This window comes from Platichthys flesus, chromosome 4 (genome assembly GCF_949316205.1).
Source record: "Platichthys flesus chromosome 4, fPlaFle2.1, whole genome shotgun sequence".
Taxonomy (NCBI): domain Eukaryota; kingdom Metazoa; phylum Chordata; class Actinopteri; order Pleuronectiformes; family Pleuronectidae; genus Platichthys; species Platichthys flesus.
Window position 1 is genome coordinate 23,861,383 of NC_084948.1, and position 13,724 is coordinate 23,875,106.

At 40.5% G+C, this 13,724-nt stretch overlaps 1 protein-coding gene across 3 annotated transcripts in view; it reads right to left on the reverse strand.

Annotated features, from left to right (window-relative positions):
* LOC133952412 (cell adhesion molecule 2-like) overlaps positions 1-13,724 on the reverse strand; it is a 137,731-nt gene that overhangs the window by 106,655 nt on the left and 17,352 nt on the right. The gene's annotated exons all lie outside the window — the stretch shown is intronic.

The window sequence follows — 13,724 nt, forward strand, 5'->3', positions numbered from 1 at the left end:
AAAACCACCAGTAGCGAAATTATTCCCATAAGTCATCCTGCATTATTGAACATAACATGAGACATTTGGAAAAAAGTTTGAAGAAATGCAATGGAAATGATTTACTTATCGCAATGTTTTCTTCATCTGAATCTCAACAATTTACTTTAATAGTGTTTAATTGATATTATTTCAGTTTTCTTTCTTCTGCTTCTTGCCTGGACTCAAATGGCAGGTTGAGAAAACAAGCAAGACTTCCTCTGGAGCTTGTTCTCATAACAGGAGGATGCTGTCTCAACACATGAAATATAAAAACTGTGTTCAAAGTCTGACACTCGTATTGTTCTTGACGGGAGGTGATCAAACATATTGGAAGTCGGGGATGGGGACCACAGATTCCACGTCTCAAGCCTTGGCTGCAACATATTTCAAATACAAAATAACTGTGTTAACTTGATGCTCGTGCTGTCTGTTCTGAGCAGCGTGAGTCACCTCACTGACCCCCGACGCCAAAGTCACACCTGGAGTGGGTGTGATTTTTTCACACTCCTGGTGTCAAACCACGTCACCTATAGCACATCCACGACACACACATACACACACACACACCTACACACACAATTATTCAATCGCCAGTGACGTTGTCAGCTGAGGCTTAGGTGCAAACACTCCTCCAAAGTACTTACTAAATGCTGATCGGTGGGTCTGCACCTCATGTAAGAGCAGCAGGAGGAAGCTTCGCACTCCGGTAGCCCCGGGTGGCCGCGGCAGATAGGCATTTTCAATTTTTTAAAGTTTAAGTCTTGGGAAATACATTTTTAACATTTTGACCTGGACTCTTTCAGGAGGATGGTGGGAGTAGAGATGATGATGGTGAAATGTTTTAGCTCAAGTGTCCAGCTTTTCCTCGAACATCCTCACAGCCGCTGCTATACTTTTTCTCTTCTAAGCAAATAGGTCAGATTTCAAGGATGTATATGTCTGGGAAGGGATGTGTTCCTGCTCCGAGGTGCAGAGGTGACCACCAGGATCAGTTCATTTGAAATACACACTGTCTCACCACACCTTGGCACTAGTACTAGTAAGACAGACAAAAGAGTTTTATCTTGAGGATCTGCAAGTTAAGATGCTCCGGAGTATTTGTGAGAATTCACCTGTAGCTTTAAAATCAACTAGAAGTATCCTCAGAAGATTTGTAGACACGTTTGAGTAAAATACTTGGAAAAACAAAATTCAAACTCAAAACACACAGATATCAGTTCCCTAATTCTGCTATTCAAGGATGTTAAAATCATAGATCCACCTCCACATCATTTACTGACAGGACGCTGGGATCGAACGTAAGCAACGTGGTTCATCAGGAGCTCGTTTCATCCCGGCTCCAGGCTGAAGTGTCAGAGCGAGTGGGACGAGCCCTCACACCAGATATCTTCAGACAGATGGACGGAGGATCTGCTTTGACGTCCTGACGGAGACAGGCCATGATACCTCACACCACTTCGGACCTATCAACAAAGGAGCTTCCCTCAGAACAATGATCAAACTGCCGGCACTGACAAGCTGCTGCTGAGCCGTTTGGATTCAGAGCTCGGAGCATGAGGGAACAATAAGGAGGCATGACAAAACTTAGGATCTCTCCACTAAAGCCTTGGTCATTTTGGGACTGGCTCTCACCTTGTGAGTGCGGCTTTATTAACATGCAAGGTGTGCCAAGGTCCCAGATCCACAACCTTAAAGGTATGGCAGTTAGTCGATGCAAAATACTGAATAATTTATGGGAGGACAAATAAATTCCAGGCAACAACACACCACCAGACTCTAGGGCCGATTGGTTATTACTGTGAAGTTGGTGGGGAAACTTTGGGCTGTTAAGAAAGGGCAATCGCTGAATATCTTACTCCAGGAATTAGTATGGGCCTTGTCAGTGCATACGGGGGCCGAATCAATGTGTGGCTGGCAATTTAAGCAGCTGTGGGAAGTAAAATACAAATATTATGAATGTCAGGATGCTATTTGACATTTCTTTTATGTTATTTGCCCAACTTTTAGTCACGAGTCAGGGTTGCCACTGCATTGACCGACATTAAATCTGACATTTCGCCCAAAAAGTCCCGACCCTGCGAACTTTGTACATCAGCACCAGTTAGCCTCTTTGGTGCGTTGGTGTCGAGCGCTGGTTTGTGTGGGCGCTTCATTTCATTTCCGAGATGCATCTGAGAAAACTTTGTGGAACTCATGAATATAGCAGATTTATTTTTAAGATGACTTCAAGTGTGTTTGAAGTTGTAGAGAGACTAACCAGACCTCTGATCATCTGTGAGACAACAGACAAACTGTGAGAAGTAACACAGGAAACAAGAATTAAGCTACAATAGACACAATAGTCCCAGTTGAATAAGCTGTTAATTTAGTTTCGTGTTAACGCAAACTCACACTTCCTCCATATTTAACCTCATGATGTATTTATACACTCAGAAGGATTCAAATATTTTCAATTCAAGATTCAATAATTAAATTCAAAGATGTTAAAATCCACTTTCTGTGGCAAGAGTTTCTGGAAATACAATTGTTTCATTCGCTAATATTTTCCTTTCACTAAATATTATATGTTATATAATTGTATCATCCTTTATAGACCGGGTCTGTTCGATCCCCGTCCGGATTTCCTGAAGGCTATTTGGGACTTGAGACCCCCCCCCACACACCGGTTGCAGTGTCTCCTGTGGTTCTGTAAATTCTCCTGCAACTGATCCTGGAGTTTATTTGTCATATTTTGATTTATGATCTCCTCGTTAATCCGCATCCACACCAACATTTAATGGTTTCTTCCCACACCTCACCCCTTCAACCAATCTGGTGGAGATCAAATAAGTATTTTCTGCTTAATCCTACTGACAATTAAACCAACAAACAATGATTCATATAAAAACATAAGCTCCTATAGGTGCAGGTAATCATTTATGAGAATAACTAGTTAATTTGAATAAAGACAAAGTGGGAGCAGCCGATGGGAGATTATGAGATTATCACACTCATGAAACTACTGCTCTGGAAATGTGCTTTATATTTAATTACTGTGAACTGTTACCGCTCTGTGCAGCAGGTACACAGGATCTCTCACCCTGTTCACAAAATGGGTGATTCATATTATATCATTTGCTGCTACACATTCAGTCAGGCTCTCAGAAATCAGGAGCAACAGAAGTTTCCAGTCAAAGCTGCGACAGACGCACAGGAGACGGTGGCAGCTGCTCGTGCTTGCCTGGATCAGAAAGCACCGGTGGTCATCTGATACCAAGACGAAATCAAACATGTCCGTAACAGCTCCTGCAGACGGCAGCAAGTCGTCTTCAAAAAAAATAAAAAAAACAATTACCAGATGCCTTTAAGGCCTTCCACTGGGGGCATCTCCCTGCCATCTGCCTCATCGCGGCTCTGACATTAACACCTACTGCGAGAACACCGCACCGCCACATGGAAAGTCTTTCACTCATCCCGGTGACACAATTACACTGAAGGTGAAAATTAATCTATCTCACGGAGTACAGTAACCTTTGAAAAGTTCCATATCCACAGTGCTGTAAAATTAGAAACACTCCTGACAGCCCGGGTTCGCCGACACCATTTAATGCTTTTAACCCATGTGAGGGGAATTTAAAACAGTTTGATGTTCCCGCACATCTGGTATTTAATATATTGCATATTAACGCTGCCGATTTCACCCTGTTATAAAAAAAAAAAATGGTATTACTCAGACTTACAGAAAAGATTCTCAATTCAAATAACTGGTGAAGCAGAAAATGTTCCCTCTGTGATAAGCTCTTTGGAATAGTGGAATGACAGATATCCGCAGTATGGGCTTTCGCTGCAGGCTCCTGAGCACGCACCTGCGCACACACGCACATGCACACACACACACACCCACACTCACACACACACACACACAAAAGCAGATATCCAGTACAGAGGACACTGGTGCTCCACATTACCTCGTTCTACAATAGATGCAATGTTAAAATGGAAAATGGGTCAAACAATGAAATTAGCACTTTCAAACCAGCAAGTCTGGAATGATAGGGTGTTGTGTCCTGGTTCAAGCGTCATCAGACTTTGTAGTCATAATCCAAGTCCGTCTTAACCACAGATGACTGTTAATAAAGATGGACGACACGTCTGCACTTCCTGCTGTTGTACAAAAATTTAATTTATCTAATGTTAATGACAGACTTTAAACACACGTTAATGACAGAATCCATCTTTGAGAAAAAATGTATTTAACCTGTACTCGTAGTACCCACTAGTTTGGTCTTTGTCCCACTAACTAACATAGAGAACGCAGGGTTTATGAGCCGTACTGCAGCCATCCACCAGGGGGCGATCACTATGGTTCGGCTTTACTTTAGGCTTGCTGTCATGTCGTACATCTTCATTTACAGACCTGGAAGTTGTTCAGTGTTGGTTTTTGAATTTTTCGCTCTCACTGCAAAAATTAAGAAATGGCACAGAGTGTTTGGTAAAATAAATAAATGACGTAAATGCAACAAATCTGGTTAAATTAGCTCCGTCAAAACAAAAATAAAGAAAAGCTTGGAAGCTTTCCTGTTCGTGAAAGGACAAGACGAATTGCCAAGGTCCACAGATGCCACGCTGAGCCTGGAGCGCTGGCAAACCGCGTCTGAAAGTTGAAATTAATGTGGAAGTGCCTTAAGATGCATCTCCCTGAAAGCTGGGATGCTGGTCGTTTTTTTCTGCTTATTTTTTTGCTGCAGAAGTTATACTCTGAATACATAAAGCCATGTCTTCTCATGTGTCCATTTCTGCTCCAGATATTCATTTCAGAAGAGCAGTATATTTGGGCCAAATATTGCTTGAGCTACAGGTGTCTGAATTTAATTATACTGTACGGTTCCCGATCGACTAAGTAAGACTTAAGAGTTAATTAATTGCCTTTGAAGTTGCTAAACGATTATTTTTCGGCCAGTTCACATTCATTCACACATTATATTTCACTTTCACTTTGTGCGTCTGATATTTTCACATCACAGATAAATGGGAGTTAACACATGAAATTCATGTAGCTGGTGCAGGAGTTGTGAGGCAGACATACTTGGCAGGAGAGCGACTGTAATACTTGTAGTTGTAGGTCTGGTGATGAAGAAAAGACTGATTCGAATAAATAACGACAGCCCTAGAGATGGATTTAATGTTAACTGTCTACACATGAATTCAGAAATAGTCTGAAAAATCACAGTAAATCTGTTATTACAATGTACAGATAAAGATTCACCTATTTTTATTGACAGGTGTTCATAATATTTTATCCCAGCCATTTAAATCCATAAGGGCTTAATAACAGCAATCCCTTTTTTATTGTACAATACAGTGCCACAGCTCCACATATCATTACTGACTCTTTTACAAAGTCAACATTAAGAGCATCAGTAGGGATATTGAATTATTGAACTATTGCATTAAACTGCATTCGTTTGACATACAGGTGTACCTAATAAACTGACAACTGAGTGTGTATACACCACATAATGGTAAATGCAATTATTATATATAATTAAACCTATGGCACAAGATAATATATCTTTTTTTGTTAAACCAACAGTCTAAATATGTTTAAGATATTTTATTTACAATAAAAAGCAGAGAAAGGCAGGAAACCCTCACATATGAGAAGCTGGAACCCGTTGGTGTGTTGATGATTTAATGCATTCATTCAGAAGCCTGTGGACGGTGTCACATAACGCTGCATGAATTGTCTCCTACAGTCTTTGAACTTGAGCTCGCCTGTGCCCTGAAGCTGCACAAACTGAGCCCACACAGTGAAACCCCCACAGCCACAGCGTCTGGGAGAAAACACAGGGCGATTAGAATACACGCTGCCCAGATCCCAAAGTGCTTACTCAACTCTCTCTCTCCGCTTGTACTCCACTTTCTGCTCAAGTGATTTTTTTTCCAAGCAACAATCACGCACTTGTGGGGCTATACAGGGGATGAGACACACACAAACACTCTCACACACACACACACACAAACACACACACACACACACACACACACAGCTGCCCCCCACTCCGCAGTAAACATCTCCAGACGTCACAATCGCCGGCTCGCTGCTTGCTTTAGCAGAGAGTGTCTGGAAACCTGTCTGAGAGCTGGCCCAGGTAAAGCAGAGGGGCCCGGCAGCGCCTCAATGCAAATCACCTCGGCACACTGGCAGCTCTTTTGTTGTTATCTCCTCTGATACGGTGCGTCAGGTTGATTTAAGGATCTCATAGAAGCCCGGCCAGAAAGCATTTACATTCCAGGATTCTGCAAAAGTGCCACATTGGCATAGACTGCTCACGGCCAAGTTTTGTCTTTGAGTATTAGCCTGTGATTCATGACTCAAAACCGACTCCTTCCGCATTTCTTGATCAAATAATTTATTTTTTGAATAGAGAAAAAAAAAGAAGCCTGCATCCATTCTCTTTCCCGTGCGATCCTCTAAGCCTTCAGACACATTTCAAGGGGAATCTGTCATCACGGTTACAGCTGGGACAAAACAACCGCGGCGTAGCGAGAGATTGCAATTGCCGGGATTTGATGAGCATATACAAAAGGCTTCCCTCCACTATATTAATAAGAGGAGGGAAGGAAGAAGGGGGAAAAACATAAATCACAGCCTCCCGGCCCACTTTTGAAAATCTTCGACTAAATTTCACTTTGAACCCGTGATACAAAAGGGTCAATTACAGAGAGATAATCCATAACTAATTTACTTGATTGATGGTCTAATTATGCCTGTTTGTGTCATGCTTGATAATTCACTCTTTGATAAGCACAAGAACCCTCTTGAAACTCAGAGCAGTGGCCATAATGAGCACATAAACACGGGTATTGCTCATAGCTATCCTCCGAGCCACAGTGCAGCGTTAAACAGGAGCTGGTTTAGATCTCCATGTTGACGTGTTGGGATGAACAGGAGTCTTTTTGGGGGGGATGATGTGGACACCGCTTTACCAGAAGCTGAATTTTACTTGGAATAGCACTATTAAAAGAGAAACCATTTAGGATCGTCTTCCTTTTCTTCATTGCAGTAATTGCTCTTCACACAATCCACTCAGTTCAGAAGTGAACAGAGATGCCAGAGATGTGGTAACATTGAAACTCTACCATTACAAGTTGTGTAATTGCAGTGTGACTCACACACAACTATGCACAACTATGGGCTTTACTGTGTCTTTGGTCTGTTAAAACAGCCTTAAATGTGTTAGTGTCCTCTGCAGGCAGAATATGGCATAATATTCGCATTGTCTCGACAAACATGAAGGTCTCAGCAGAAAGGTGTCAGGTGTCAGTCTCAGCTGTCAATCATAAGGTTTAACCCTATTTTTAAAGTCCTCAAATAACTTGTACAACAAACTAACCAGACAAATTACAAACATCTGTGTTATGAGAACGAGTTAAACTGACAGAAAACTTATTTGAGAAAAGTTTAAATGAATGTGTTTGTCTTGACTTTCGAGTTTGGTTCATATACCATCAGCTAATTGGAGAGTTTATGACCTATACTGCAAACAGTCATTAGGGGGCGATCAAGAAGATTTAGCTTCTCGTTTGGGGAGCCGTCTTCCATCTGTATATAAAGTCTATGGTGTGGATGTGATCTTAAGTACTTTGATTATTCCAGCACATATATATATAGCAGCTAAGAGGTGATGAGTACCAATGTCCAGGTTTCATAATGATCCCCACAAGGAACCTTTATATCAGTCTCAAATACAATTAAGGAAAAACGCAACTTGATTACCGTCGTCTTCATGGATGACTGAACCTCTCTGGGCACCTCGTGAAATATTATCACTCTTATTATGAGTATCGTTATACCCTGACATACATTTTTGATAGAGGCTCAGGGAAAAACCCAGAGCAACAGGCACCCCACTATAATCTCTTGTGAATGCAGGCCAATTACGTAACTGCTCAGCGAAGACGGGCGCATAAGGCTGCTACTGTGCAGCGTTTCAGACGGAGCGAGTCGGGAGCAAGAAGCACTTCAGCAACCGCTTTGAGGAATCATGTCGAAATTGTGGGGAGCTAAGTATCACAATTTCTTTGCTCCAATAAATAAGAAATAGCGTGTTTGGTTTTTTTCTGGGTTTCACAATCAACTCTGAGATGATTCTCCCCCCGAACAAACTAATCAGAAAACCCAGATTTCCTTCGAGCATCATGTGAGAGGTCAGCGTACTGGAGAGTGAGTCATTCTGGAAGAATCTCCACATCTGCTTCGAGACGTTTCAACATTACCATTTTACGAAAACGCCCTTATTGTTCTCAATGTTCTTTGAATCACTTCCACAGTGACAGATGTATGAAAGAAATGTGCCCGTCACGGGGGAAAGTGCATTACGGTAAATGTATTTATTTTTTTTCAAACGTGCAGCTTGGCTTCCCGGTAAATCAATTTTAGCCTTAAAGTTTCTCATGGAGGAGAGGTGGAGGGGAGAGGTGTAATGCGATCACATCGTCAAATATCAAATCATCATCAAATAAATCCTTCCTGCCAATATCCTTAAGGAAATACTAAAGGTAAAAAACCTGCTTGATTTGATCATAATGTAACATGAAGGAGAATGTGAGCAGCAACGAGGGAGGCTGCTCCTCTTACTGGTGCCATCGGGGTTCAAGGAGAGGACTAGTTCGTCTGAATGCAAGAATCAAGAAATCTCCCCTCATGGTCTCTATATTCTCATATCTTTGATTTCTATTCCCTATTTGCATTCTATCTATACTTTTATTTACACATTCTCATCTCTTATTCATTTGTGACGATCTGCTGCCATGGGAAAATAATTTGTTTGCCGTGGGATCGAGAAAGTTTGAGCTTATCTTATCTTACAATGTGATGGGATACTTTTCAATATAAGTTATAATATAAATAATCAACAGCTTGTGTGTTGAAGGATAAGAGAAAGACTTTTAAATAGAACTACTGTAAATTCAGGTCATTGATTTATGAGCTGCATTCTGCCAACATCCTGTGCTTCAACAAATGAGACTAAATTTAACTATACATGATAATCATTATTATTATTAGAGCTATCATCTCCAATAACAGAAACAAATATAACAACAATGACAACAAAAGGAATTTATGCTCATTGAATGAAAATGTGTAATATTTAATAGTCCACATTAAATGTTCCTGTTTTGGGGGTTGTAATAGTAACCCTTATATTTTCTTTAGATTTTAATGGATGAATCCTCATGTGTAGATTTAAAGGGCCCATGTTGTGTAAAATACATATTCTGGGCTTTTACAATCAGTAATAACTTGAAGTGTGTCAGTGGGTTCCCTGAAAGTACGAAAACAGTCACTCCGGACCTTTCCACTCAGTCCATTCCAAGAAATACTTTATTGGAACTTCGCTTTTCCTACTTCTTCCCCTGTATGATGTCATCTTGAAATCGCTCTTTTCTCTCAGCAGGGCCCCTGAGCCTGATTAACACATATACAGTGAAACGAATTGTTTTGATAGGAAATGAAAGGGTCGACTGCTCGACTCTACATTCACAGAGGCAGGTTGTGATTAATCGAGTGCAGGATCATTATGCACAACCCAGCGCCGCGCAGACCCACTGCTGCTGCACTTTATTCAACCTGGTGTATAGATTAAAAGACCATACTGTACTTAAAAGAAATTAATCCACATGAGTTACATTGACATTAGCACAATGAATGAAATCAGTGGCTTTTATATTTAAAGGGTTTAATGTCAATGTTGCCTCCAGACACATCGCTGTTTTTCAGAGGTATGAAAAAAACATTGCAAGCGACAATTAAATAATCATTCAATCTAATTACTTTTGCTGTTAAAGTCTCCCACTCCCTTCACTTTCATTAATGTCATACATTTAAAGTATGGAGCGCTTCATCATATCAAACATCTGGATTTACTTTACACTGTACACTCAAACCTCCCAAACATTAGAGGTTCACTCCAAAGAACATTTCATTTCAATGCAAATTAGCCGTCTAAAGGTTGTTTTTTTTAACAGCACATCTTCAATTACAGAAATCCTCAGAGCTCCGTGCACAAATACTTTAAATCTCAACATTCAATGTACAAACACTGCATCCATTTATTCAGGGATTGGGCAGGTATTATATAATGGTGAGAGAGATTACATAAAAAACAACAGGACAGTGAATAATTCATGTTTTCGAGCAGAACCGTGCCTCTGGCGGCTCCCTGTTCTTTAGAGAGATGCGTTATTTTGTTGAAGTATTAAGCCAATTTTTGGAGCGGACTCTAAGAGCCGGGCTCTTTGACTTCCTGACAGCGTATCACAAGGGCTGTTTCCATGGCTCCTGTTAATTCACAGTAATAATGCATCAACCTTTTTCCCTATTAAAGCAAAAGGTTTGAGGGCTATTTATAATTTGCAAATGCCAAAAATATGAAAACCTTAGAGCGCCCAACCTTGGCTACTTGAGACTATGAGTCAGAACGATTTGCTTTTGATGCAGTAAATGTGAAGTCCTCTCGGTGAATGTCACCTCATCATCAGGAACAGTATATCACACAGCAGGGGGCTCTCTGTGCGGCAGGGGGAGGTCAATGTCACCACGCTGCCATGTTGCATTCAGGCTCACTCTCTGCTCTGGGAAATTTCATAATCATTCCCCCGGACTTTTAATACAATCAATGAGAAAACTACTTCCACTTTACAGAGATGCAGTTTTAGACACTCTGCGAAAGAAGATATTTTACTTTGCGGTAGACGATAATAAAAGTTTAATGAGAGTCAGAGATTGAACCATGCACAAAGTTTTATTTGTTCAGCGTGTACAGCGATAAAGACGCCCTGCGAACATGCTCTCTAATGACTCCCAACATTTCAAATTGAATGTTTAATGATTCCAGTGACATGGAGGAAGTTAAAATATGCATAATAATGACACTGTATTCTGTGTGTTTAAATATTTAAGTGGCAAATTTTATTTGTAAAAATAAGCATCTAAAAAATATGCAGTGATTTAATTGAGCATAAAGAGTGAAACATGTCCCAGTCATTTGACCATAATCACTGTATAATTCAAACAAAGCAACTGAACTAATCTCATTTAAATAATGCATTAACCATTAGCTTAGTAGCTCACTCTTCCAATGACATCAACCCAAAGTCATAAGGAGAAAAAGAAGGTGCAATGCAATCCCATGACCCTCTGTGAAGCACATGCTCCTGATCCGATGTGCACCAACCTTAACACCATTCTTCGTGTTCCCTCTGGTCTCGAGGAAACGACAGTGGGTTTTTGGTTTCAGCGTGAAAATCCCCACTGGATCTTGTCAATCTGGGATAAATTTAACACAGCCTTTGTGAAGCTAAGAATACCTTGGAAACCCATATTTCATATTACTGCTCCTGCGTTGCCACTGGCAAAAGGGTAAGTAATTCAGGATCAGCCCTGTGCAGTGTTCAGGAGGAATATCTAAAAATACCCTGATTGTGTTTCACTGATTGTGTTTTGAAACTACGGGAAAAGTGGAGCAGAGAGAACGGTATGAAGTCAGACACCATTACAAGAATCATCCGTTAAACTTGCACTGTGCACATTATTACTTTTTTCATCTGATGAAGCCCAGTGCACAAACTTCCCACTTCCATTGGATGCATTGAAAAGACGACGTGTAATGCAAACAGACATGAAACTGCCCACAGAGCTTTAATCCTGATCAAGCCAATTACCGTCATCAGAGAAAGAAATACAAAATTTAGCTAAACTAGAATAACAGTTAATCCAATGTGGTTGTCTTTTAATAATGGAAGTGTAAAAGAAAAGAGGAAAGTGGTCAAATAAACAAAATTATTTACTTTTCTTGGTCTGAGCCCAAAACTGTTGAAAATCAAGATCTGAAATAAACAAAAATGTTGAAAAATACTTATCGTTTTAAGTTACAGATTGATAAGAACTTCCTGGATCCTCCATTAAACAGTTTTTGTTTAATGCTGATAACTACCAGACAAACAAACAAACATATAAACACACAAACAAATACAAATTAAAGCATAACCTCCATGGCTGAGGTAAACAAACAACCCAACAACAAGTGGGCTCCAACACCTCATACCTGTGTAACTGCCGTATCCCAATATAATGCATTAAAGTGAAACTAAATTCCTGGTTTATCTAGATTTGCTCCGTTGGTCATATATTCTAAATAAAATCAGTAGAGTAAATGTTGTGCCATTATGCTGACTAACTAACAAACAGACAACCCTGATTAAAGCATCCTCTCCCTGGTGGAACTAACTCAATGTTTGGAGGGTTTGTTGAGGAGACTCAGGTAACCACATTAGCCGTCTCCGCTCTCAGCACCTTGATATCCGGCAACAAAGAAACCTCATTCACTCCAGATATCATCATCTGATCTGTGTCTGAGCATCTTTGTAGGGGAACAAAATGCATGTTTATGCAAATGCACACAACATACTGTTATCGGGGAGACTTTTAGGAAATGAACAGCGAACTATCTCCTGCAAACCCTGCAAAATAATACAGATAACCTTTAATACAGAAATGGAAAAATATGCAGAGCCCATGGTGGAGAAATATTGCTTCACTTGACCTGGGACCTTTTTTTTTTTTTTACTATCATCTGGCTCCACCTACGTTATTTTGCACATCCAAACTGTGGGTAAAAATCTGGATAAGCAAAAGCACTGCGGCGGAGAGCTGTGAGAAGATGTCACCCAAGGATCCACAAACACACACAGTTGAGCTGTAGCATGTTGTAGCTGGTGTTGTTGCCTCATGTCCACCTGAGCACAAGGGAACTCATAATGTGAGCTGGACTACAGTTGCTGTGATGTTTATCCAGGTTGCTCACATGTGGACACACAAACACAAACACACAAACACACACACACACACGTAAACAAACTGCCACTGCAGCCATCATCCACATGTGCAAACACACACACACACACACACACACACACACACACACACACACACACACACTGTGTCCTCTGTCCAGCTCAAGTTCATTCACACAGATGAATTCCACATGCTGTTATTAATTGTGTTGATATTTACATTGAAAAACAAAACGTACTCAAATACTCATCACCTCTGTTTTCACCTGTGTCTTGTTGGTTTGTGTGTTTGTTTGTGTGTTTGTTTGCAAAGCCAAGAAACCAATTTCCAGTGTGGGGGCGAGGGAAGAACCCATTTTCTTAGTCAATGTTTTATGCCAAATAAATAATTTAGGATATAAGACCCCTTGCTTTTTTTTTCTTTCATATATTTCTACAATACAAACTAAACAATCTTGTGCAGGGTTGTTTGGCCTTGGCAGAGGTTCAGTGGAGCGGGACTCCAACGTGACGAGGTTTGTAATGGTTGCATCATTTCCCGTGTTCCTGCCGCTGGTGGAGGTCGCTCACTGGGATGATTTCTACAGAACAGTCTCTACTGTCTGGGACTTAAACAACTTCCTTGTTATTCCACCTGCTTCTTACCTTCCGTTGCACCTTGTTAAGCCTTAAAAGATCAATTGTGATTTGTGAACATGAGATATATTAATACATTTGTTTAATAGATAAATAGATTGAGCTCTACTGAGTTTGAAGTTTAAGTGCATCATTTTTCTTTTGGAACTCACTTGCACAACACACAATACACCGGAATATAAGACTTCAAATGGGAATAAGGATGAAAAAATATGATATTATGGTGCTTA